The sequence below is a fragment of the Bison bison genome, unplaced genomic scaffold, assembly GCF_000754665.1.
Source record: "Bison bison bison isolate TAMUID 2011002044 unplaced genomic scaffold, Bison_UMD1.0 scf7180017864251, whole genome shotgun sequence".
Taxonomy (NCBI): Eukaryota; Metazoa; Chordata; class Mammalia; order Artiodactyla; family Bovidae; genus Bison; species Bison bison.
This window is the reverse complement of record NW_011494823.1, coordinates 1,666,315-1,691,757: the sequence shown is the minus strand read 5'-3', so window position 1 is coordinate 1,691,757 and position 25,443 is coordinate 1,666,315. Positions and strand designations below refer to the sequence as shown.

At 52.9% G+C, this 25,443-nt stretch overlaps 1 protein-coding gene across 1 annotated transcript in view; it reads right to left on the bottom strand.

The window, feature by feature from the left end:
- GDPD5 (glycerophosphodiester phosphodiesterase domain containing 5) overlaps positions 1–25,443 on the bottom strand; it is a 90,987-nt gene that overhangs the window by 60,787 nt on the left and 4,757 nt on the right. The window contains exon 2 of the mRNA XM_010847563.1: positions 8,404–8,485. The gene's annotated coding sequence lies outside the window, so the exon portion shown is untranslated. The remainder of the gene's footprint in view (positions 1–8,403; positions 8,486–25,443) is intronic.

Sequence of the window (25,443 nt, the reverse complement as noted above, 5' to 3'; positions counted from 1 at the left end):
CACTGAAATGCTTATATACGTGTAGGGGCTCAGGCCACCTGAGCTGGTGGCTCCTCCTCGCTGAGGATCAGCTGGGTGGTGAAGTCAGCCTTGTCCTCCTAAGTCTGCCTTTTAGAAAGTGCTCTCACATGAAAGGTCCCCATGCTTAGACGTGGGCCTTATTTCTGGAGCTGACTCATACACCCTCAAGGGCCGAGGCCATGACTTGAGGGCCATCTCCCACAGACCCAGCACAGGGACCTGGATAGGAGGGCCCAGCTGCTGCTGGTTCACCAGGCTGGGAGTGCCCACTGGCTCAGACTGAGGGAACGACCCGTGGACCTCACCACCGGTTTTCTCCTTCTCTGCACTCAGCTTACTCTCTTACTTCTCTCACTCAGCTTACTTCTACCCATGACCCCTCCTGTCCCCTCACTCTGGTCCTACCGGTCACAGTGACCCACTCTGGGCTAAAGCCACCAGTATGCACCCTCAGCCCCCTGACATCTGAGCTGACAACTCTCCCTGTTCCCTGCCCTCCACCTTCTCAGCATCTTTCATAAAGAGCTTCCAGAAGGCAGGTCCTGCATTCTGAAGGGGGGAAGGCAGAGGAACATGCAGGAGAGTGAAAGTCAGGAGACCTGGGTTCTGGGTGTGGCCGGGCCACTGAAAGGCAGGTCGGCCTCATCTCTAAGCTCAGGGTCTTCATTTGTCAGATGGAGATGCCACAACTCAGCCCAGACGGCCTCGTGGGGTTTAGGGGAGACCCGGTGAGCAGGACCTGACTGGGCTTTGTAAACTGCAAACTACCGAACCACGCGATGGGGCCTTGTTTGTCTCCTGTTTCCTACTTGGCCTGGCGCATTCGGAGTCCCTCTATGAAGACACCGTCCACCATTTATGGAGGGCCAGCCACGGCTTTGTATGAGGCCGACATTCCCTGTCTGTCCTCTAGCTTACCCCTCTTAACCTCGCATTACAGCACATTCTACAGATGCCAAAGCAGAGGCTCAAGAGGGTTTAGGTCGCACGCTCAAGGGCACAGTTAAGCAAGCAGCAGAGCCAGGATTCATACTTTACCTGACTCCCAAGCGTCTAGACAACACAAATCCAGTCACCAACACATATTTCCTGAGCTCTTTGGTGTGCCCCGGGAGGCCTGGGCCAGAGGGCCAGGGGGGCCTTGGCGGTGGATCAAAGCCACCCCCTAGCCTAGCCTAGGCAGAATAAGCAGACTTGTTTCCCCTGCACCCACCAGTCGTCAGCCCCTCCTGCCTGCTCCTGGGACCAGGCGCTTCAGGCCACCTCCTCCTCTGGGCCCTCCACCCTATGTCCACCTTCACCCCTGGGGTCTGCAGGTTCCCCGAGCTTCAGGATGGGGGTGGGGCAGCTTTGCAGAAGACTAGACATTAAGCCCGGTGAATCAGGATCCTGCCCATCTGAGCATGGAACCTCTTACATCATATGTGGTACAAGGGGCTAGCTAATTGACTCAACAGCAGTGACACTCCACTCTGGTGTCTGTTTCAGTTCATCCTGGCCACTGGGAGGTTAGCTCAGGTTCTGAATGAGACTGGAGCTGGTAGGGACCACAGCAGAGCTGGTCAGGGTGCTCAGATAAGCAGGCATGGGAGGCTGGGGGGAGTGGATCCTGGCCCTCTCACCTTCACCTTTTTGTTATATGAGCAGAAGCAAATCACTCCACCTCTCGGGGTATGAATCAAGCAGGGATTAACCATGCTGAAACCATCTGCTTTTAGGTGGGCATGTATAAAACTTTGGTGAGAAACAGGGGGCACTGCAGCTCAGAGAGGGCAGGTGACTTGTCCAAGGTCACACAGCAGGTGAAAGAGTCAGACTAGAATCCAGACCTGTCATGCTCCATGGGGTTAGACCCTCAAAGGCCAGAGTGGAGAGGCCAGCTTAGGGTGACATCCCTTGGGCTATCACAGGTGCAGGAGAATGACTGGGACAAGTTCCATCAGGGTCGACCCAGGCTGACATCACCAGCTAAAGCCATCAAAGTCAGAGTCCTGGACACACCACTTCTGTTTATTTGTTCCTGGGATACGCTAACCCACACGAGTTCCATGAGCCATCCCTGAGCACTATGGAAAAAGTCCAGTAGACACAGCCGAGTGGGTGGGCTGGGCTGGGAAGAAAAGCCAAATTCAATTCAGGTGGGGGATGGGCTCCTTGGCCTCAACTTCCTCCCTGGTGCTCAGGGCTCCATGGCTCTGTGCAACCTCCTGGTCGACCCCAGTCCCTGCTGCAGTGCCGGTGGGGCTGGAGGTGGGGGTGGCATAGAGGCAGACTTTTCTAGAAGGGGTGACATCAGGACATCAGGGGTGATGTCACCCCTGCTAGGGCTGGAGCCACTGCCTGAAGTGAAGCAGTCAGGGAGAGTCCTGGGGGCTGGGGCACTCTTGAGGGATCTACCTCTGGGTGCTGAGGGACAGAGACTGCGCCTGGGGCTGGGGGCAGAAGAGAGGCACAGGGCAGCTCTCAGAAGATCCTTCTGGCTGCTGACCACATGACCCTGGAGCACCCACTCTGCACCCCCTTTCTAACAGGAGGGAAGAGCTGACACTTAACAGTGCTCCCTCAGAGCCAGGTTGTGCCTGGAGAACTCTGCCTCTGTTGTCCCCACTCACATCCCCTGAGACCCCTTCACCATCCTGGGTCTCTGTTCCTCCTGAGAGCCAACACCTGTGGAGGCCTATGGGTGAGCTGCCATCAGAACTGCCTAAATCCCCTCTCCTGTGGGCACAGCTGCGCCTCAGGGGTCCTTTACCAGGGACCTCCCTGGGCGAGGTCTAAGTTCTGCAGCGACCTTGCCCCTGGCAGCCACCTCTGGGAGCTCAGCCAAGTTCCCCTCCCAGGGGCTTGGCTTGAAGTCACGCTCTTGCTGCTCCTTCTGTTTCTGGTTCCACTTTTCTTATGCTCTTAGTAATTCCCAACCCTTTCCTCTTCCCCCAGAAAACTTCCTAGTAACTCAGTTTCACATGAATTCTTGTCTCAGGGTCTGCTTCTAGATTCCCCAACCCCCGACAGTTATGAGGTAGGTTCTGTTCGTTTTCCCATTTCAGAAATGAGGCTATGGAGCTCAGAGACTGTCAAAGACCCCTAGGTGGCAGGCAGCAGAACACAGGCTTGAATTGAGCTCAGTCAGTTCAGTTAGTCAGTTCAGTTGCTCAGTCGTGTCTGACTCTTTGCGACCCCATGAATCGCAGCACACCAGGCCTCCCTGTCCATCACCAACTCCCAGAGTTCACTCAAACTCACGTCCATCGAGTCGGTGATGCCATCCAGCCATCTCATCCTCTGTCGTCCCCTTCTCCTCCTGCCCCCAATCCCTCCCAGCATCAGGGTCTTTTCCAATGAGTCAACTCTTCACATGAGGTGGCCAAAGTATCGGAGTTTCAGCTTTAGCATCAGTCTTTCCAAAGAACACTCAGGACTAATCTCCTTTAGGATGGACTGGTTGGATCTCCTTGCAGTCCAAGGGACTCTCAAGAGTCTTCTCCAATACCACAGTTCAAAAGCATCAATTCTTAGGCACTCAGCTTTCATCACAGTCCAACCCTCACGTCCATACATGACTACTGGAAAAACCATAGCCTTAACTAGACGGACCTTTGCTGGCAAAGTAATGTCTCTGCTTTTCAATATGCTATCTAGGTTGGTCATAACTTTCCTTCCAAGGAGTAAGCGTCTTTTAATTTCATGGCTGCAGTCACCATCTGCAGTGATTTTGGAGCCCAAAAAAATAAAGTCTGACACTGTTTCCACTGTTTCCCCATCTATTTCCCATGAAGTGATGGGACCAGATGCCATGATCTTAGTTTTCTGAATGTTGAGCTTTAAGCCAACTTTTTCACTCTCCTCTTTCACTTTCATCAAGAGGCTTTTTAGTTCCTCTTCACTTTCTGCCACAAGGGTGGTGTCATCTACATATCTGAGGTTACAGGCCCCTGCAAAGCCTGAACACTGACCTCTCCTGTCCACCATCAGCATCATCTATTTACATCCCTCCTGGCCATCTGAGCTAATCTTTCTTTTTATTTTTTTACTGGAAGGAAAGCAGGAGAATATGAAGATGATCCAAGGGGGATGACTAAGTCCTTAGATTCTTCTCGTTGGCACAGATCCTGTTTTGGTCAATCCTTCTGAATCAGGGCGGGTCTGACATTCTGGGAATGCAGGGAGACTTCAAACCAACTTCATGAAAACAAGTTGTAAAAATACTGGCCGCCACTCAAAGCGGCCTGCTGATGAGCTTGGCTCCACAGAGCAGGGTTGAACAAGTTCACGAGAAGGGAGCACACAGCAGGAAAGACTTATGTTAGATCCAGAGGAAGGACTTCCCAGTAATTGGGAGCTGGTCCAGGGATGGGGTTGGTCATGGACCCTTGGAAGCAAGCGAATCAATGTCCTGACCTTCCCAGGCCTTGCTGGTTTGAAGCATCTATGAAGTCACTTTGGTGAGCAATGGAGACAAAGCAATGCAAAGCCAACCCTGCAGAGTCCTAAGCTTCAACCACTGACCTGGGACCTGGTTTACCAGGATGTTCTGAGTTTGTAGGGTTTCTGCCTCCTAGGAGGTCAAAAGTATTCACAGGGGACTTCCCTGGTGGTCCAGTGGTTAGGACTGTGCTGGTGGGGGCTCCAGCTTCAACCCCTAGTTGGGGAGCTAAGATTCCATGCGCTGCACAATGAGGCCAAAAAAAAGTATCTGCAGGTAATGACCCCCAATCCTCCCCACACCCAGTGTGGATGGAGGCCCTGGGGCTGGCAGAACCCAGGGCGGCACTGGGCTGCCACCTGGCCACCTCCTCTGCCCCTGCTGTCTGCAGCCAGCCTTCTGGGTAGAGACACCTCCTCCGGGAGCCTCCCAGTACTGCCCTCAATCTTTCCCAGCATCAGAGTCTTTTCCAATGAGTCAGTTCTTCACATCAGATGGCCAAAGTATTAGAGCTTCAGCATCAGTTCTTCCAATGAATATTCAGGGTTGATTTCCTTTAGGATTGACTTGTTTGATCTCCTTGTCCCCTTTTAGACGCATTCTAACCTGTCTGCTTTTACAAGGAGGTGTCACATGGGGCCTGCAAATGCATACACACAGACATACAAAAACACACCAAGAGTGCATTCCCAGGCAAATACTTATGGGTACTCAGCACCAGCACACAGGCTTGCGGAGGTATGCGCAGATGCACAGACAGGCCCCATAGACACAGCTTCCTGGAAGCAGCATGGACTAGGACCGCTGTCTCCTTTGGAGTACCAGCCTCCCTGGGCATCATGGGCTCCAGGAGTCAAGGTTGGCTGGGTGAGGGCTCAGGGCGGGATCTCACAGCTGCAGTGCAGGGACTTGGGGAAGGCCAGACCCCAGAGAACCACCATCTGCCTCAGTTCTTCCTTCCCTCTCAGTATCCACAAACTCTTCCTCCAGGAAACCCTCCCTCATCACATCCTTCCTCTCAGTGCTAGGGGCAGGAGGCTGCCCCCCAGAGGGGACAGCACCCCAATCTCCCCCTTGGACACTTTCTCATATACTGGGGAGGGCTGCACAGCCCAATCACAGCTCAGAGCTTTCAGGACCATGGTCCCCTCCTTTTTCAGCCTTAGCCCTGCCGTGCCTCCATATCTTAGCTCAAACGTCACATCTGAGTAACCCCCGGCAGCTTCCTTTCCAGGTGCAGCCCCAGCATCAGAAAGATAAGAGGTCAGCATAGGGGGCTCATCTAATCCTTAAGACAACCCAGCTGGGGCCAGTGTTCTCACACTTTTTTTTACAGATCAGAAAACCACAGATCAGAGAGACGAGGTGAGGCAGGGCCACACGGCTGCTAAGACTCGTTTTTTTCCTTGAAATCATATTCCCAGCCATGACCTCCCTCAGGAGGGATGCACTGACCTCAGAGGCAGATGGGGAGTGGCAAGTGGAGGCCCTGGCAGGGAGGAGCCTCCAGGACCACTGAACGTGGCCACAGCCACTCGGAAGGCCAGCGTGGGTTCCTCCATTCACTTCCTATGGGATGTGGAGCAAATCAGCAGGGCTCAGTTTCCCCACCTGTGATGTAAGCGGGGCTGGGGACCACGACCCTCAGGGTCAGTTCCATTTGGACCCAGCAATGTGGCAGAGGAGGAAGGGGAGACAATGAGGGGTGCCGGGGCTGTTCTCCATGAGGGTGTGGGGACAGAGGAGGTGGCCACTGGATATTCTCTGGCCCTGCCAGCTGCCAAGCTCCTTCAGAATCCTCCTCCAAGGTAATCATCCTCCCAGAGGGTGGCAATCTTCTACCTTCCTCTGCAGGAGAGCCAATCTAAGCAGAGAATAAACGGCAAAGTATCCAATATACTGGGCTCCCCAGGTGGCCAATGCAAGAGACGCAGGAAACACGGGTTCGATCCCTGGATTGGGAAGATCTCCTGGAGAAGAAAATGGCAACCCACTCCAGTATTCTTGTCTAGAGAATCCCATGGGCAGAGGAGCCTGGCGGGCTATAGTCCATGGGGTTGCAAAGAGTCGGACACGACTGAGCGACTGAGCATGCATGCACACGTGCATCCAGTATACTTGGGAAAGCAAGCCGGGTGGTGTGCACAGCACACGCAAAGCTGATGCAAACACCCCAGGCAAACACCTGGGTATGAGTCCCCTCATTCCTGTCCTCTCTCCCTACACCCCCGCCCCAGTCCTGCTGATGCCAATGCAGAAGCAGCTCCTCCAGGGGGGCACTCCAGCCCCTCATACTTCACCCAAGGGCTCCCTGGGACCCAAGGCATCAAACAAACCTTTTACGTTGGATCGGCCAAATGGCAAAACCCAAACGAACTTTTTGGCCAACCCAATAGTGCGCTCTTCTCAGTTCGGCCTCAATTCACCATCCTGGCCTCCCACACATGGGCGCCCCAGCCAAGTGGGGCTAAGTGCCTGCCCCAGGGACTCCACTCTCCAGCTCCACATCTTTACACAACCAGTTCCCCCTGCATGGAATGCCTTCCCACTAGCCTCGGCTTGTCGAACTCCTATAGATCCCTCAGTACCTAAATGGGGAATGCTGCCAGTTAGCAGTAGGAGTCAGGTCCTAAAGTCAGCATATCACGAGTAATTGCATCTGGTCAAAATCACCCTTGACTATGTATGGCTACCATTTGTTTACAACGCCTAGGCTTTGTTCTAGATATTTCCTGTGTTTTGATTCATCTTACACTTCTGGCAGACTGTATTTCCAAAGACATTGGCACTAATAACTCCCAGCCCACACACTCTCCTTAGAACTCTGACACTCTTGCCATGGAGAGGTGGGGTCTATGTTATTACCCCCGACTTGAATCTGGGAGGGTTAGGACTGGTGGCTAAAGTGACACTGTAAGATTTCCAAGGCCAGGTCATCAAATGGGATGCATACTGTGGGGAAGCACAGATGAGCTCAGAGAGAAGCAAAGCCCAGAGACCACATGGGTAACCTTGAGCCAGAACTGCTCAGCGGAGCCCAGCTTAAATCCTGAGCTATAGAAACTGTGCGGTAATCAAGTGATTGTTCTTACATAAAGTCACTATGTTTGGGGGTGATTTGTTATATAACAGTAGTAACTAGAACATGATTGTCTCCTCTTTAAAGCAGAAGAATCTGAGGCACCAAGAGGTTAAGCAACTTGCCCAAGGTCACAGAGCTAGTAACCAGCAGACCAGGATTTGAACCCAGGGAGTTTAGCCTGAGTCCACACTATTCACTGCCATGCCATACTAAGCCTGCAAGGTCCGACTGGTCTGCAGGCTCACAGCAGGCCTCAGGGAGTGGTTGCAGAATAAACAACCAAGAGAAGGGATGCGCAAAGAATAGCTGAGTGAGTGTGAATGAAAGCAGAGTAAGCTCCCAGGTGCAAGGCAAGGGCCTTAGACGAGCCCAAGCCATGCAAATGAGTTGAACATGACCCCCTTGTCACCTGGAGAAGGCGGTAATGAGGGAAGCCTGGCAGATGCCACCCACCTCTGCCCTTCATGGATGAGCCTGAGATGTCTGCCTCCCTGCTCCCCACCTCCCTCAGCCCTGCATGCTGCAGGATCAATCCTGGAGAGCCAGTGCCTCCTAAGATCAAGACCTGCGGATCCTGGAGCCTGCAATGGGAAAGTGCCAGGCTGGGAGGCGGGAGACCTTATTCTTACCCTGGCATGGCCAAGGCCTAGCTGTGTGAACTAGGACAAGTCCCTGGTCCCAGGTGCTCTCCAATGACACTGTTGCTGCTGTTGTTTTTTTAACTTGTTATTTTGTGTTGGGGTAGAGCCAATTAACAATGTTATGATAGTTTCAGGTGAACAGCAAAGGGACTCAGCTATATGTATACATGGATCCACTCTCCCCCAAACTCCCCTCCCATCCAGGCCACCTCCAGTGACACTGTTCCAAGACTCACCAGATGCTGAGTTGGTCTGGTGGATAGGGGCTGAGGTGAACTTCAGTATGTGGGTCCTACAAACCCCCAAAGGGATCTGTGCCTAGGAGGAAAGCAGATAACAAGAATGAATCCCCCTACCACTCCCTGGTGGCTCTTTGCATGCTGGAGCATTTTCTTGTGCACCATTTCTAATCCTTGCAGCAATTTAATCCGGTACAATATCAAGTGACCCAATAGCAACTAGCACACTTACCACTCAACTGGTGCTGGAAACCAGGAATCCAACCCAGGCCCATTCAACCTCAAAACTCCTACTCTTTCCACAGCAGCAAGAGACAGGAGCAACCTAAGGATCTATTGACGAACAAATCGATAAACAAAATGTGGTATATACATACGATGGAATGTTATTTGGCTTTAAAAAGGAAGAAAATCTTATCACATGCTACAACATGAATGAACCATGAAGACATTATGCCAAGCGAAATAAGCCAATCACAACAAGACAAACACTGCATGATTCCACTTATACGAGGTATTTACAGGAATCAAATTCATAGAAACAGAAAGGAGAATGGCGGGTGCCCAGGGCTGGGGGGGAGATGAGGGGGTATTATTTAGTGGGTACAGAGTTTCAGGTGTTTGAGATGAAAACATTCTAGAGACCTGCTGTGCAACATGTGAATACAGTTAAGAGTATCAATGGTATTCTTAGAAATGATTAAGATAGTATATTTTAAGTTATGGGTTTTTTTGAACCACAATCCCACTCTTGGGTTAGAGGGGGAGATTAGGAGAGGTTTTAGAGGGGAGAGTCCAGGCAGGCTTCACGGAAGAGGGGACTTTTGAGTTGGGCAGGGCTGGGGCAAGCATAGATGAGTCTGGGGCATACAGACAAAGGCTTGGGGCCTTTGGCCCTTGCCTTCCTGACTCTCAGGATCCAGCTGAGACCCCAGCCCACTCCAGGTCCCCACGATCTCCACACAGATGCAGCACCCCACAGGGGAACAAGCACTGGCCTGGCCTGCAGAAAGAATTTCTTGAACACCTACTATATGTTCCCAGGCCCACTTACTTCATGACCTCGGGCCATCCCTGTTCTTCAGAGGCCTCAGTTCTCCCATCTGTACAATCAGAAGGTTACCCAGAATTCCTTCCAGTTCTCACTGGGAATAATCTGTGAGAGGGAGGGGAGGTGGGAGGTACCAGTGACCTGCCAAAAAGGGCACCAGGACACTACTGGTCAAAAGAGCAAGAATCAGAAGCTGCAGCCTTGGAACTTCCCTGGTGGTCCCGTGGCTAAGACTCCAAGCTCCCAATGCAGGGGGCCCGGGTTCAATTCCTGGTCAGGGAACTAGATTCCACATGCCACAACTAAGATTTGGTATAGTCAAATACACAAATATATTAAAATTTAAAAAAGAAGCGGCAGCCTCATGATCCTGCCCTAGGCAGCCTTTGCCCACTTCAAAGAGGAAGGGGTTTGGTTTCATTCCAACTCTACACACAGGGGCCAGTGCCTGCTACGCTGTGATAGGATCACAATCCCACCTCTTAATCCAGTACTGGAGTGACACAACTGCACTGAGAGATAGAGCCCTCCATGCCCAGGGCTCTCTCCAAGAACCCCGACTCTCATCTCTCCCCTAACTCAGGAATCCTCTGTTCCCAGAACAGACAAGGTGGGACGGTCCCTGGTCCCAATCCCAGCTCTGCCATGTACTACCTGGGCCTCAGTGTCCTCGTCTGCATTTCGGGGACACAGATACCTCCTCTGTGAGGGTCAGAGAGGGCAAGGACACAAAACGCTGTGCCCAAGGTCTGGCATGCAGTAGGTGCTTAATAAATGGCCACCACCATCGGTTCTCTTTGCAGACGATGTCATTTTCATCGATCTGTTTGTTCCTCTCAGAGGCTGGTTTGTTTGTCTGAATTCTTCCCAGAAGAGATGTTCCTCAGCCTTCCTAGGGGAATGCTGAGTGATGCTCCCCAGCCAGCCGCAGGGAGGAGAAGGGAGGAGCAAAGAGCTTCGCCTGATGGAAAAAGTCAAATCATCACCACGTGGAAATGGAAGAGAACTCCCAGGGAAGCCCAGTGGCTGCCCCAGCACCTTCCATCCACCCTCTCCCTCCCTCACCCAGGGGGCACTCACGGTAGCCTCAGATCCTGCCTCCTAAGCTCTCTGAGGCCTGGCTGGGAGGCCTGGTATGATCAGGCTGCTACTTAAATCGCACAAAGCCTTCTATTCTTAGCTGAGCAGCACCGAACTCCCTCCCAGCTGCCTGTCAGTGCTACCAGCCCCTGGGGCATGGGCCTGGGGTCAGTCATGACCACAAGGAGGTGGCGGGCAGCCTGGTGACCCGACTCAAGCCTGAGGCCTGCATGAGGGCGCCCTGACCCTGGATGACCAGGGGTCCACAGAGGGGTCGCCTGGGCTAGGGGGAGATGTGAATCAGAGGATCCATGAGGTTACTTTTGAGTCTAGTCTGCTTCTCAAAGTCTTGATTTCAAAGAGCCAAGATTCTAGGGTTCCATGATTCAGTGCTTCCAAGAGTTGGGGACAGAAAGATTCCATGGTTCTAAACGACCAAGTTTCCAAGGTGCTGTTGAATATCTGAGGCTGGGCTTAGTGTACTCACTCCCCACCCTTCCCTTTAAGAGGCAGAGGATGGCTGGCTCCATCCTGATCCTGGAGTCCCCGGCACGAGCATCACATACAGCTCACTAGACTCAGCACTGGGATCTGCAATAGTCCGCGGCCCCCCAGATCTGCTGGGGGCAAGAGTTCCTAGGGAACTTCCTCCTAGGGAAAGGAGATGGGGATGGGCCGAAGCTGCCCTGAGGCCCACTATCACCAGACACTGCTGGGCAGGGCGTCCACTATCAGTGTCTGCCCTGGGCTAGCAGGACCAGCATACACCTGTCAGACAGGTCTGGAAAGGCTAGGTGACCTGTCCAAGGTCAAAGCTGGGACGTGGAGGAGCCAGGGTGAGAACTCCAGGCCTGGCTGGCTTCAGAGATCATTCCTTGACTCACACTGCTTCATGTTAGCTCACAGCTTCCTGGGACAACCTTCCCCAACATGCTCTTTCAGATGCAAAACTGAGGCCCAGAGAGAGAAAGGTCAAGTGCCCAAAGGCACAGGGAATTGGTAACAGAGCCAGGCAGGACTGTTCCCACCGACTGTCCCCCATGCCCTGACCGGGTCCCCGCCACTGATCCTTCTCTAAATCCTCTCTTTCTGCCCACCCGGAACCAGGCTTCAGGGGCAGAGCTCTGTCCTGCTCTCCGTCGCCAGCACAGCAACTGCTATATCGGGTCATCTGAGGGACGAGCTGAGAATCAGGGGATGGGATGCTGGGTCATGGCCTTGTGCCCAAAGCTGGCCAGCTAAGCACAAGGAGAGTCAAGGTCTGGCGAGTGCTGATCCAGTGTTGGTCAGTTCACAGGGGCATTTGTCAGAAATACTCAGAGGCTGATTAACCAGCTGTCCCATTAAGGAAAGTAAACGAGGCTTCACTGAGCTGGCGTCACAGAGCCTGCTGGTCACCAGAACAGGGAACAAACACAGCCTTGGCTTCCTGAGCCACTGGCCTGCACTCACTATGTATCAGTGGTGCTTTTTGCTTTCCAATAGAGTGTGTTTTTTTTGTTTGTTTTGACTGCTCCAGGTCTTTGTTGCAACATGAGGGATCTTTAGCTGTGGCATGGAAATTCTTAGTTGAGGCATGCGGGATTTAGTTCCCTGACCAGCACTTGAACTCAGGTTCCCTGCATTGGGAGCACAGGCTTCGCCACTCGACCACCAGGGAAATCCTTCAATAGAGTTGTACAGGTAATTCCACAATGCTGAGAGTTAGGCGTCGCTTACCTTCCTTCTACAGGAACAAGGAGGTCAGGGACTTGCCCTAGGCCACTGGCAAGAATGCAGAGTCAGGGCTGCCCCATCCCAGAGAGAATGCCCAGGTGACTCAGAGCCTCCCCTGCTGGGCTCATGAGTGGAGAATGTATCTAAGTTGCCCTGATCATTTTATGGAGCTTAAGAGAAATTTCCTCTTTCCTGCTTAGAGAGAGATCACAGACCAAGTATCTAAAAAACCAGTTGCTTTGTTCTGGGCTAGAACTAAATCTTTCTGCAAATCAGTGGCCTACTAAGTACCTGGCACCAGAAGGTGTCCCTCCTGCTGGGTAGTTTGATTTGACCGCACACCAACCTCAAAAGCTTTACAGCCTAGGCTGAGCCTCAGACTGACCATGTCACAGATTCAAGGTTGCACACGTAAGGGGTGGAGCTGGGACAAGAATTCAGGTGTGTCAGGGCTTTTTAAGCCAGAGGGGTGGGAAAGAATAGATATTTATATCCACTGGGCTCTCTTTTCAATAAACTCCTTAAGTCTATGCTGCCCCCTCACTATATCCTTCTCCCTGCCCACCCCCTCCCCTGCCCCCAACCCCGTGCCAATGGAAGCAGAGGGAACATCTGTGACGCCAGTTGTCTACCTCCAACCCCCAGCCCTGGTGGGGACAGAACACCATCTGGGAGCCACTCAGGAACAAGGGCATTGAGAGGGACCCTCAGAGCTCTTGGGGAATGGAGGCTGGGTGCAGCCCAGCCCTATACCTCTGCGCCCCCATCCTGGACAGGTGGCTTTGACCAAGCACTCCGTGTGACAGGCTGCAGGTCCCCCAGAGGGGTGTCCCAGGCCCTGTTGAAATAAAGCAGCAGCCACACCAGAGACCTGAGTTGCTCCCACTGACACCTCCTGGGAAGCAGAGGGGAGGGAGGGTGACAGTCTTGTTTTGCCCTCAGGGACACAGGCCAGAGTCCCCCGGATAAGACAAGCCTGTTGAATCCAGTCTGTGAGCAGAACAGAAAAGTTGAGGAAGGAGCGTTCTGACACATGCCCCACCCTTTCCCAGGGGCCAGACTCAACACTCTGCAGGCCTCTGGGGTGCAGCTGGGAGGGGTGGTGTCTGGTCCCAGGACCTAGCACTGCTTTTCCTCCTGTCAGAAGGCACACATACACAGGAGTGCAAACACGCAGGCCTGGCCTGCCTGTGCAACATGTACATAATTCATGGGCTCTGATCGCTTTGGCCTGGATAAAGTATACCCTACAGAAGCCTGCACGGAGATTAGCGAGTGGCCACCCGGGAGCACTTCTGGGAAAGGGGTGAGTCCCCAAAGGGCTGGGGGATTGTGGGGGGCGAGGGTCAGTTTACTATATGCTTTCACAAGTTTTATCTCATTGAATCTTCAAAGAAACCCAGTGTGGGAGTTACTATTGCTCCCATTTTACAGATGAGGAAACTGAGGCTCAGAAGTCAAGTAGCTTACCCATTTTCACACAGAAGCAGCAGAGCTTCCTATCCTGCACCAAGCTGCTTCATGCAGGCAACCTGCAACCCCTATCTAGCTCAACTCCCCTCCGCCACCCAGTTTGGGGCCTTAGAAGAGCCATCCATGAGGACACCATGGCACTTCATCCTGAGCTCAGCAGACTGGATGCTGAAAGGAAGAGAGAATGAGGACTGAATTCCTCCAGCAGAGTCAGCCTGACCTCTGCCCTGGCAAATGTCTGGCCCTTGCCCTGCTAGGGCTTCCCAGGAGACCTCAAAGCTGGGGGATAAACAGTCTGGTCCTCCCCAGCACACATGACAAGAATTCCCAAGAGCCCTTCAGAGCTGGAAGGGACATACTAGGTGACCTTGAGCCCAACCATGAGCAAGAGCAACTCAAGGTCCAGAGCAGGAAAGGACTTGTCCAAGATCCCATGATAGAAGAGTCCAGTCAGTCCACAAACCTCCAGGTGGGCAGCAGCCAGGTGCTGGGGACACCGGGATGAATGGTTTGGCCCTCAAGGTGCTCCCACTCAGCTGGTGTTTGGACCCTTGTGAGCTGCCCAGCTTCTCCAGCCCCATCTCCAACATCCCACCTCTCCTCCCTCTGCTTCCATCACCCCAGGCTTTACACAGGGTCCAGAAGGTGTAACCTACCCGGTTGCCACCTCTGTACCTGTGCTCCAGGCTGTTGCCTTTCCAAGAATGGCCTTCCCGGCTGGCCAGAGCCTGTCTACTCCTCCAACCCCCAGGTGACCTCTGCTCTTCTGTGCAGAGACTAACTCCAGATTCCTGAGCCCAGCTCAGGCCAACGGAGCCCAAGGGAAGTGCTCCTTCCCTCTTCTGAGCCTCCCCTCACTCCTGACAACATCAAGGAACTCCTTCTGTGTGAAAATGGGTAAGCAACTTGACTTCTGAGCCTCAGTTTCCTCATCTGTAATATGGGAGCAATATTAACTCTGTCTAGGGTAAATGTTCCTGGAACTGTCTCCCTTACCCACCTCTGAACCAGGGACTACAGAGCCACTGAACTCAGCAGTAACTGCATCACCCACCTACCTCCCATGAAGACCCCTAACAATAAAAAACAAAAACACTTCTTTCTTTTAGGGCTAGTATTTGTCTTTCTTTAAAAACCCTTAGTGGGCACAAGGAAATGAAAGGTTCTTAGTCAGACGCATCTTGGCATTTCCAAATGCTGGCTGCGCGCCTGGCACCCAGGAGACGTCTGAGAGATGTGTGTTTGGTGGATGAAAGAATCAAAATATCTCCACCATTCACTTCCTCCTGTTGCCTGAAACTCCACCATTATTACCAATTCTTTCCTGGGGCTAAACGGTTCTCCCGCAGATCCTCTCTCAAAAGGTAAGCTGCCCAGGGCAGAAACAAGCTCTAGCTGAAGCCTTCTGTGTCAAATTGGAAAGTGAGGGTATACAGAACAGCTCTCCCCTGAGTTTTCTCCAGGCTATCAGCCTCCAGTCCCTGCTCTGCAACAAAGCAGCCGTGTGTTCAGGCAAGCTTGGGAAAGGCTGGTGGCACCCGTGCCACAGGATGGGGATCCCTCGTGCACATCAACACAGTAAAGGCCCTGAGAAACCCTGCTCTGAGCTATGTGACCTTACATTTCCCAAATCTACGCGTCCTGGGGCCCAGAACCATCCCAGGGAATCAGGGCTCCGCAGAGCACAGTCCAGGCAGCGTGGACCAGATGGTGGGCCCAGGCCCACTGCAGGACTAGTATGTGTGCTAAAGGCAAGCCCACACTCCCCGCTGGCCGATCCAGAGGCAGATGATCCTGCCCCAGCTTTGTGACACAAGCAGTAAATGAATGGGGCATCACAGGGCTTGCAAACAGAGCACAGGAGAGGGAAGAGGTCACAGGCCAGGCTGGAGACCTGAATTCCCACTGAAGTTCTGTGCTCCCTGCTGACCACTGGGCAAGGGACCTCCTCCAGATGAGCTCAGTTTCCATTGTCTGCAAAACAGAGATAATGCTATGCTCAGGGCTGCTGTGAAAATGCAGTGTGGTGCTACAGGCAGAGGTGGATTATAAACTGTAAAGTCCTGGGCCGGCATGTGCTGTGTACATCATGATATACCTATGTGTGCTCCTGGGAGGGTGTGGTCATGTCTTGATTGATCACAAGCCACTGCAGAGGTCCTCAATCAGGATGGATAGATGATGGATGCAAGACCCAGAGACAAAAATTTCTAGTTGAATAGCTACGAGTGAATGAATCAATGAAGCAATTCTAATAAGCTCAGTTGTCCCATTTCTCAGTCCCCAACTGGAAGGAGCAGCAAATTAGGAAATACACACAGGGGCAAGAGGGGAGGAAAAAGAGGTGCTGGACCTGGCAGATGTGTGGGCAGGGAGAGAAGAGTCAGGAACCCACAAAGGCAGAAACTGTTGTTGAACAAGAGAGCAGTCCTGGGTCACGGGGTGCAGGAAACCTGTGGGGTCTCAGCCGGTCTCGGCTCTCCGAGCAAAGCAGTCAGTGTTCACCGTCCCAGGAAGTTAACCACGTGGGCCTCGTGCAGGGAAAGGAAGCCATCACTCCTTTTCGAAAAGGTTTCCAACCCAAACTATTAGACGGCTGTTTTTAAAGGGAACAGGAAGTAGGAGGAAGCCTCAGGGACACAAGCCTTAGCTGCCTGAAAAAATAGGCTCGGATGGTAAAGAATCTGCCTGCAATGCAGAAGACCTGGGTTTGATCCCTGGGTCAGGAGGATCCCCTGGAGAAGGGAATGGCAACCCACTCTAGTATCTTTGCCTGGAAAATTTCATGGACAGAGGAGCTTGGCGGGCTACAGTCCATGGGATTGCAAAGAGTCGGACATGACTGAGCAACTAACACTTTACATTTTTATACCAACTTATCAACATATTCATGCACAGAACAAACTTTGTTTTTTTTCTTTTTTTCTTCAGCTGCACGGGGATATTAGCTCCCTGGGGATGGAACCCATCCCTCCAGCACTGGAAGCACGGAGTTTTAACCACTGGACTGCCAGGGAAGTCCCAACAAACATTTTGAAAGTGCCTATTGTGTGCCAGGTAAGTGCTGTTAGGCACTAGGGGGAAGGGATACCAGGCCTCATCGGACAGTGTAACACATTGAAGACCTGGATAGACTAATGAAGTGTTGGGTCACTTGAGGATAGTGAAGGAGGTGCTGGAGAAAAAAGCTACAGACAGGAATTCTGGAGGACCAAGCTAAGTCACCATGTGACCTCAGGCAAGTGACCTTCCTTCTTTGAGCCTCCACATTCCCATCCAAAAAGTGGGGCAGATTAAAAAAAAAATCACTTAAAGTACTACTCTGCACCAGGAACTGGACCAGTGGTTACAGACCTTATCTAATGCACACAGCCAGCAGGACAGCTGCTGCTATTTGTGGTGGGGAACGATTGTCCCTTTTACAGATGAGCAAATTGAGGCTCAGCTGGTTACTCACATGCCTGAGGGCAGAGAGTTGGTGGGAGCCAGAATTAAAACCTGGAGAAGGCAATGACAACCCACTCCAGTGTTCTTGCCTGGAGAATCCCAGGGACGGGGGAGCCTGGTGGGCTGCCGTCTATGGGGTCACACAGTCGGACACGACTGAAGTGACTTAGCAGCAGCAGCAGCAGAATTAAAACCCAGGTTTGCCTGACTCCAGAGCTCCCCCTCTCTGGCCCTCCCAAGCAAGTCCCACGCTGCCTCTCACAGATGGCCGCTAAGGTTCGGTGACATCATGAATAGCAAACTGCTTTGTAAAAGGTAAACTATCCTGTGATCAAAACCAAAGAGAAATCAGTCTTGATCCTCCAGGAAAACAAACACTGAAGTTCACAGGAGCACTGAGAACTAGCTGCAACCCAGAACTCCTGGGTTCCCGATCCCTCTACCTCCTTGACCAACTTCTTCCCAGGGAAAGGGCAGTCCCAGGAGCCCTGGGCAACCTCCCACAGCCCATGCAGTGCCCTCCCAGACTGAAAACGGACTCACGCACGACAACCCCTGTGGTCCTCCTCTGCTGAGGACCTAGATGCCAGGCCTGGTGTGAATGGGGGTAGGGGCTGGGCAGAATCAAGAGCCCCGTGGCTCCTTGGTCCCACTGACAAGCCAGTCACCTCATCTCTCTGAGCCTTGAGTTACCCCACCCACAAAAGAGAGATTAAAGTAGACAGACCTCACGTGGGAAAGGATCTGCTCGGAGGAGGGACTCGACAAATATAACTGACCTTTTGTGGGATGAGTTTAGGTGGGTAGGAGGAAATCCAGGCTCTCAAAATCCCTGTTTGAGGAGGCAGGTGCTGCCCTACCCACAAGGAATCCCCCCATTCCCACTCCCTGTCTAATCTTAAACGTGCCCCTCCTGCTCTCGGAAGCCCCGGCCTGAGAGGTGAGCTCAGCTCCTACCACCACTGCCATCAGCAGGACCCTAATTTACTGACTTCCCAGGGTGGTGGGAGCCCAGGTAAATGAGAAACAGAAAGGGGGGCTTCAGCTGAACTGTACCCATCTTTACTGGAGACATCTGGGACCCTGGGCACAGACATCCTCATAGACCTACTGTGGCCCAGAGAGGCTGCTAACTGGCTTCAGGCCACACAGAAAGTCAGGAGTCAAGTGGGTGCTGGGACCCAGGCCTTTGAGACCTAGCCCAGAGCACTCTCCACTACCCCTGGGTCCCCGTTTTAGAGCATGGATAAAACCCAGAGAGGAAGAACAGTGAAAACAGTCAAGATGAGGCACCCACCCCCACATCATGCTGGTCAGAAGGCGCTGGCCATTGACAACTGGGCTCCCAAGACAGAGGTTGAAAACCAGCACCCAGTTGCTCTGCTGTTCCCTGCCTCACTCACTGAAGGTACTGATGGGCACATTTCTGTACAGAATGGGCTTAGCCTGCTTCTGCACAGGCCTCAACAAAAGGAAGGAGGTTCCAATTGCAGCATGGTGGACTTAAGTTAGACACAAGAAAGAACTTCCTGAGGCAGCATTAGAAACGGACAGTGCAGGTAGAAAGGAAACAGGATAAAAGTGGTTGTGGACTCTCTTCTAAAATACAAGATGCTTGGACTTCCCTGGTGGCCCCGTGGTTAGAGTCTGCCTTGCAATGCAGGGGACGCAGGTTGGATGCCCAGCCAGGGAACTAGGATCCACACGACTTGGAGCAACTAAGCCCAAGTGCCACATCTAGAGAGTCCATTCGTCACAATGAAAGATCCGCACGATGCAAGGAAGATCCCAAGCAGCCAAATAAATAAATATTTTTTTAAAATACAAGATGCTGTCTTATCCATCAGGGCTTCCCAGGTGCCGGTAGTGGTAAAGAACCCGCCCACCAATACAGGAGACATGAGAGACGTGGATTCGATCCCTGGGTCAGGAAGATCCCCTGTAGGAGGGCATGGCAACTCACTCCAGTATTCTTGCCTGGAGAAGCCCAGGGACAGAGGGGCCTGGCAGGCTACAGTCCAGGGGATCGCAAAGAGGTGGACAGAACTGAAGTGACTTAACACGCATGCACGCATCTCATCCATTAATTCATTTTAGCTTCAGAACAGACCTGGAAAGTAAGTGTGGCTACCCTTTTCTTCTGTTTACCCTTACTTTCTAGGTGGGTAACTGAGGCTCAGAAAGTGTAAGTAACTTACCCAGTGTCTTCAAAGCTCTAAAGAGGCAGAGCTGGGCTGCAAAGCCAGGACTGACACGGCAGCCGGTTGAGATCAAGGCACGACCACACCCACCCTTGGCATCTCGCTGCTCCTCCTCAGTCTGTCGGAGATTTCCATCCGGGAGAAGAGGGAGTGCTCAGTGGTGGCCAGCTATTAAGGAGAGGGCTCTGCATTCTAGGACTGCCCTGCTGTCCCCACAACGCCACGCCCCAAAGGCCTCCAGACACTTTCCACGCAATATGGCCCGATACATCTTCTGTCTGACTATGCCCCTGAGCTCATCTGACGCCAGCCTCCCCGTAGCCTTTGCCTGACTCCTGAGATAAGGCTGTCCCTGGTAAGACCACCCTGGAAGCTACCTGCAGCCTGACCTAGGGGGAAGAGGCATGGGCCAGGGTGAGCCCCGAGGTCCCTGCCTCCTCTGCAGCAACAAGTGAAGGGGAGGCCTGGCTCCTCCAGCCACGCTCAGCAATCTCCAAGTCACTACCGGGCCCTGGAAGGGCTTAGCCCTGTTCCACTGCTGGGGAAGCAGAGGGCCAGAGCAGCCAGGCCACTTGCCCACAGTCAAAGAATAAGAAATAATTCAATGAGAAACTGAGCAGGGATTCAAACCCATGTCTGTCTGATTCCAGAGGCCATGTGTGTCACCAGAGCATCATTCCACCCTGGAGCATCATTCTAGCCTGGAGCGTCTTCCTCGAGCTCTGCTTGCTGCAGCCCCTAGGGCCACGCTTCCGAGCCTTATGCTTCCTCTTCCTAGAACACCCTTCCCACCCAATTCAGACCAGTAGAGTTCCTAGCCTATCTTTTAAGATTCATTTCAAATGCCCCCTTCTCCATGAAGCCCCCCGGCTTCTCTCATTCTCTTCCGAGCTCCTGTGTTTTTGCTTGCATCCTGCTCAGAGCTGCCTGCCCTGCCCTGTGAGGAAGAGACTTGAACCACACCCTAACCCTTCCCTGCCACCCCAGCCTTGGGGCTTCTTCAGGGTGGCGACACCCAAGTCTTCTTCCTCCCAGCTCTTCATGCAGACTTGGTGGTAGAACTTGGGGACATCTCATCCAACTGCTTTTTTCTTTTTTTTCTGACAAATAAGCCATTTATTCTCAAGCAGAAAAAAAGCAAATATCCATTTTGATTTTCAAAACACCCTGGACATTTATCACATTAAATCAGTTATTTGATTATGGTCATCCCTTGGTATCTGCGGGGGACTGGCGACTGCTCTCGGACACTGAACCTTAATAGAACGAGAGGCTACTTCTCACAGGACGTGATTTGCCCGGGAGGACGTGGGGCGGGGGGAGGTAACTGACAGGTAAGTGTCCACAGCGGGGTCAGGCTGTGGGGAACGGTCACAGCCCTCGTCACCGGGGCAGAGTCTAGACTGAGGGCGGTGACGGTCCCCGTCCTCTCATTAAAGGTCCGGCCACATCGTGAGTTCTCGGCTCCCACTGTCTTATTTGTGATAATGGTAAAGACCGTTATTTCCTGGGCACTTCCTGCTCACCAGGCACCGTCCCAGGCACTTTCCATTCATTGACTCATCAATCCTCACAACAACCCTGTGAGGTACTCTCTGCTATTCCCAGTTCAAAGACGAGGAAACCCAGGCACAGGGAGGTTAAGGGACACAGTGGTTAGCCCCCCAGCCATATTACGGCAGAGTCAGGATTTCAGGAGAAAGTCTGGTTTTAGAGCCTGTATTCTAACCACTATTCCATGCTTCCTGACCAAAAGGGACAGAGACACACGCTGGAAACTCACAGCTAGGTCCTCTGAGGACCAGTGGAGCTGGGCCAAGTGGTGGGGATGGCGGCCAGGGGCCTGGGCACCAGTCTCAAAGGGGTGCTCAGGCCCCTCTGGTGAGGCAGAAATAGAAAGATGGGTGCCCCCAGCACTCCTCTCAGAGAACACTGTGGAAGATGGGATGCTCTGGGGTGGGGGCTGAGATCCCCTTTGAGAGGGATAAACTCAAGTATCAAAGATGAGCCCTAAACTGCATCCCGTGGAGGGTGAGTCCAGCGCACCTCATAGGTTTTACCTGAAAGCCTTGTGTTTGTTGTTTGCCTCTCTGGGCCCAGCCCACTTTGCATCGGGGCCCCTGGAGGCTGAGGTGTTGAGTTATCTGCTGTTGGTTTCTGGGAGGTTCACCCAGTGGGAAACCCCAATGGGAGACTGGAGGAAAGAAGGGAGTGGAAGTTTTATTCCACCACTGGGGCTCCTGGGTTACCTGGGTCCCTCTCCTGCGGGCCAGAGCCTCTGTCCTGATAGCTGACCACTTCCTCCTGGGGTACCTGCAGCCCTGGGCAGGAACCGGCCCCCTGCAGCTGTGCTCCCTTTGCTGGTTTGCCACACCCCGTTGTCTGAGCAGCTCACTCTGGGCTCATACACCCTCCCTTGTTGAGCCAGAGCAGAGGTGACCAGGTACTGTTGCCAGTGACCCCTTTTTGCAGTCTTTCTTTCCCCCTCAGAGTCCCCTCTAAATGTGCATGGAACAAATGATTACATAATAGGGGTTTGCAGGGGGCATGTTACTAAGTGTGCAGACCTCCGCTCTCTCAGCCTGGGCCAGCACTCAGAGCAGGTTGGGAGCAGGGAGCAGGACTGGGCCATGAAGGCAGGAGGCAGAGTTCACTGAGGTCCACCACGGCCAGTGTGAGCACTCATGACACGCTAGGCACTGTGAACTATACACCAAGCACTTCATTCACTTCTCAGAACCTCCCCAAGGACGTTGCACATCCTATTTGTGCATTTTACAGAAGAGAATACCGGTGCTCAAAAAGCAAAGCTGAAATGACTCTCCCAGGGTTGTATTTCCAGTAAGTGACAAAGCCAGGGCTCAAATGCGACTTTCTCTGCTTCTGAAACCCATCCTGGTAACTACCCTGAAATAATTTTCTTGGATTGGCTTTCAACAGAGGCAGCTGACTTAAATGGGGTCAATTATTGGTGAGGGCCACACAGAGGCCTCCAATGTCTCCCCAGTACCCTCCCCGAGATGAAAAAAAAAAAAAAAACCTCTGGCATTCTTTAGTTCTTCCAGGTGGGACGGGGCCCCAAGCAGGCGGTGCAACTGGGTGTCCGGGTTGGAAAAACAAGCAGATTCAGACAAGGCTTCATTGTTAAGGAGAGCTTGACTCTTGGGCCATTAAAACAAAACCAAGCAAGACAAAATGCTTGCTGCCTTGTCTTATCTCTTAGAGAGAAGGGGGATGGGAAGGGCCCCAAGACTGGCTGCTGATCTCTCCCCACGCCAGCCTCCGTCTCCAAGACCCAGCTTCAGGTGGCTGGGCCAGTAGAAAGAGCAATGCAGGGGGAGCCCAGGGTCTGAGTCCAGCAGGCTCTGCCACTGTCTGTGACCTTCTATGGCACACTGCTGGCATGGCCAGTGCCACACTGGTGCTTCCTGCACATGGCCTCATTTGGTCTCTATGGTCCTTTCAGAGAGAGATGTTACTTCTGTTTTCAGATGAGGACACTGAGGCTCAGAGAAGATACTCAAGCAGGGATCAGAGGGGTGTTGGAATCTAGGTTTATCAGATTGCAAAGTCTTTCCAGTCCCTGTTTCTCCAGGGAGGGCAATACCCTGGAAGCAACGAGCTCCTTGTCTCAGAGATGTACGGCTATCACCCGGGGATGCGGTAGGAGGCATGCTGCAGAGGGTAGCCAAGTGGTTCTCAGTCTTGGTTGTGCTTTGACGTCACCTAGGGAGCTTTAAAAACTATTGTTGTGTAGGTCTTGCCCCAGGAGTGGGGACCAGGCAGGACTTTTAAAAGTTTCTGCAGTGATTCTAGTGTGTGCAGCAAATTTGAGAGCCATGGACCCAGATGCTCACTATAACTTCTTCTACCCCACACCTTATAAAGGAAAGAAGGGCTTTGTTACCCTGACCTCATTTTACAAGAGAGGCAAAAACCAGGCAAAATATAAGGGCCAAGGTCGTGTCCTTAGGGCCCACCATCAGCTGTGAGTTCAGGCAGTGTGAGGGGACCCTGATTTTAGGGTGCCTCTGGGGTGAACTTTTTAAAAGATACTTGGGGGGTCCTGGCTCCTTTGTCAGTGGAAGAAAAGTTTCTCTTTGAGCCTCCTGGGTGGGAGGGTGAGGCAAATTCTTCAAGGCCTTTTTTTCTTTTACATAGAGTTCACTCATTCAAAAGCTAAACAGCTGTAGGATTAACGCTGGAAGACCACCTCTGCCGGAGGGTGTGCTTTGGGAGCAAGAGATAAAAGATCTCCAAGCAAGGCCTGTTTATTCTTTTCTGTTGGAGATTTGGTCCCAGGCCTGGGAAGAGCTGAGGCTCTCAGACCTCGACCCACACTTTCTCCCACCTGCCTCCTTGGTGCCCTCCAGCAGGATGTCACAGATCCGGCGAGACAGCGTGGGGCAGGGGGAAGATGGAGGCCTGTGGAGTCCAGCAGACCCAGGGTCTGCCCAGGCAGGGACTCCTCCTGGACAGGAACCTCTCCGGTGAGTGCGTGTGTATGCGTGTTAATTGATACTTTTCAATGCAGTTCCAGGAGCACCGCCTCCAGGAAGCCCTTCCGGACTCCATCTCTGCCCTGCACTGAGCAAACCCAGCCCCTGGCCTCCGCCACACTGTGTGTTGTCACTGCTTCTGTGTGCTCCCCTCCCGAGGAGGCCGCATATTCATTCATTATCCAGGGCAGCTGCCCTGTGCCTGGGACTCATTCCCTACGTCCATGCTGAGCACCTATTCTTTCAGACTCCGGTAGGTGCTCAAGATACAGGCAACAACAGCACGTATGCACTGAGTGCTTATTATGTGCCAGGCATTTTTCTGAGTGTTTTACATGAATAATGCATTTAATCCTCACCACAACTATAACTGTGCCCATTTTACAGATGGAGAAACTGAGACCCAGAGAGGTTAAATCACTTGCCCAAGTCACATGGCCAGAAAGTGTGCACTTGGGCTGTGATTTGAGCATTGCCCTCTAACCATCCACAGATGTCCATGGGATCGGCCCCTGCCTTGGGAGCTCAGTTTTCACAATTTGGAGGTTTTGTATCTGTGTTTACTTGTTGAATGTCTGTTCCCCTCACGGACCAAAATCTCCAGTCATGTTATGTTTTGTAACATGTAATCATGTGTGTGTGCAGGGGAGAGGGAGACAAAATGAACACTGCTTCCCTTAAAGGAAGGATTCATTCTGCTCAGCATCTGCTACCTGGACTCCAGACGGCTCCTCCCAACTGGGTCATTCCTGCTGTGAAGGTCTGGGAAGGACCAGGTCCCTGGACATCCCTCTTGGTCCTGACCTCTGCCTAGAACTTGGCCTACCTACTGGGAGGGTGGTGGGAGTGGCAGTTCTCCAAATCCGATCTTCCAGAGTCCTCCCCAGGTGGCAAAGCATCCTCCTGGAAGAAGCCTTCCCTGCTGCTTGGCACACCCTCCCTCCCAGCCTCAGTGGCTGGGCTCTTCCATCAGCTTCTTACCGAGTCACTTGATCACGAAGCAACTGGGGGGACGGGCAAGGGGACTCACACTGCCAGAGTCTGTGTGTCAGGCCTGGCACCTGCCTCCCATCGTCTCATTTAACCCCTGCAACACTGTGATTACTGGTGACATTTTATAGAGAGGGAAACAGGTACAAGGATTGAGTAACCTGCCTAAGGGGCAGCTTGCACTGGCTCTCCTGGGACGGGGTAGAGGCACCCACTCTGTGCCAGGCACTCTGGGAGCAGGGGGAGAATTGGGTGGCAGAGAATCTGCTTCTGACTGGCTAGCAAGGGAAGCAGACCTACATAAACCCAATCCACAGACCACAGCAGGCAAGTAAGGGCTGTGGATCTGTAGAGGAGGAGTCCTGGAAGCTTCTAGAAGGAGACATCTTCAGGCCTGGCTCCCTTCCTGATTGCTCCACTCCCACGACCACCACAGGAAGAAGGGCAAGCCTTGGCTGACAAAGTTCTGGTGCCCCGTGGGTCCCGCCCTGGAGGCTGCAAAGGGAGGAGAGGCAGCTGCTCAGCCACCTGCCCCGCCAGTGCCCCCACTGGGACCCGGCCAGCCTGCCCCCCGCCCCGC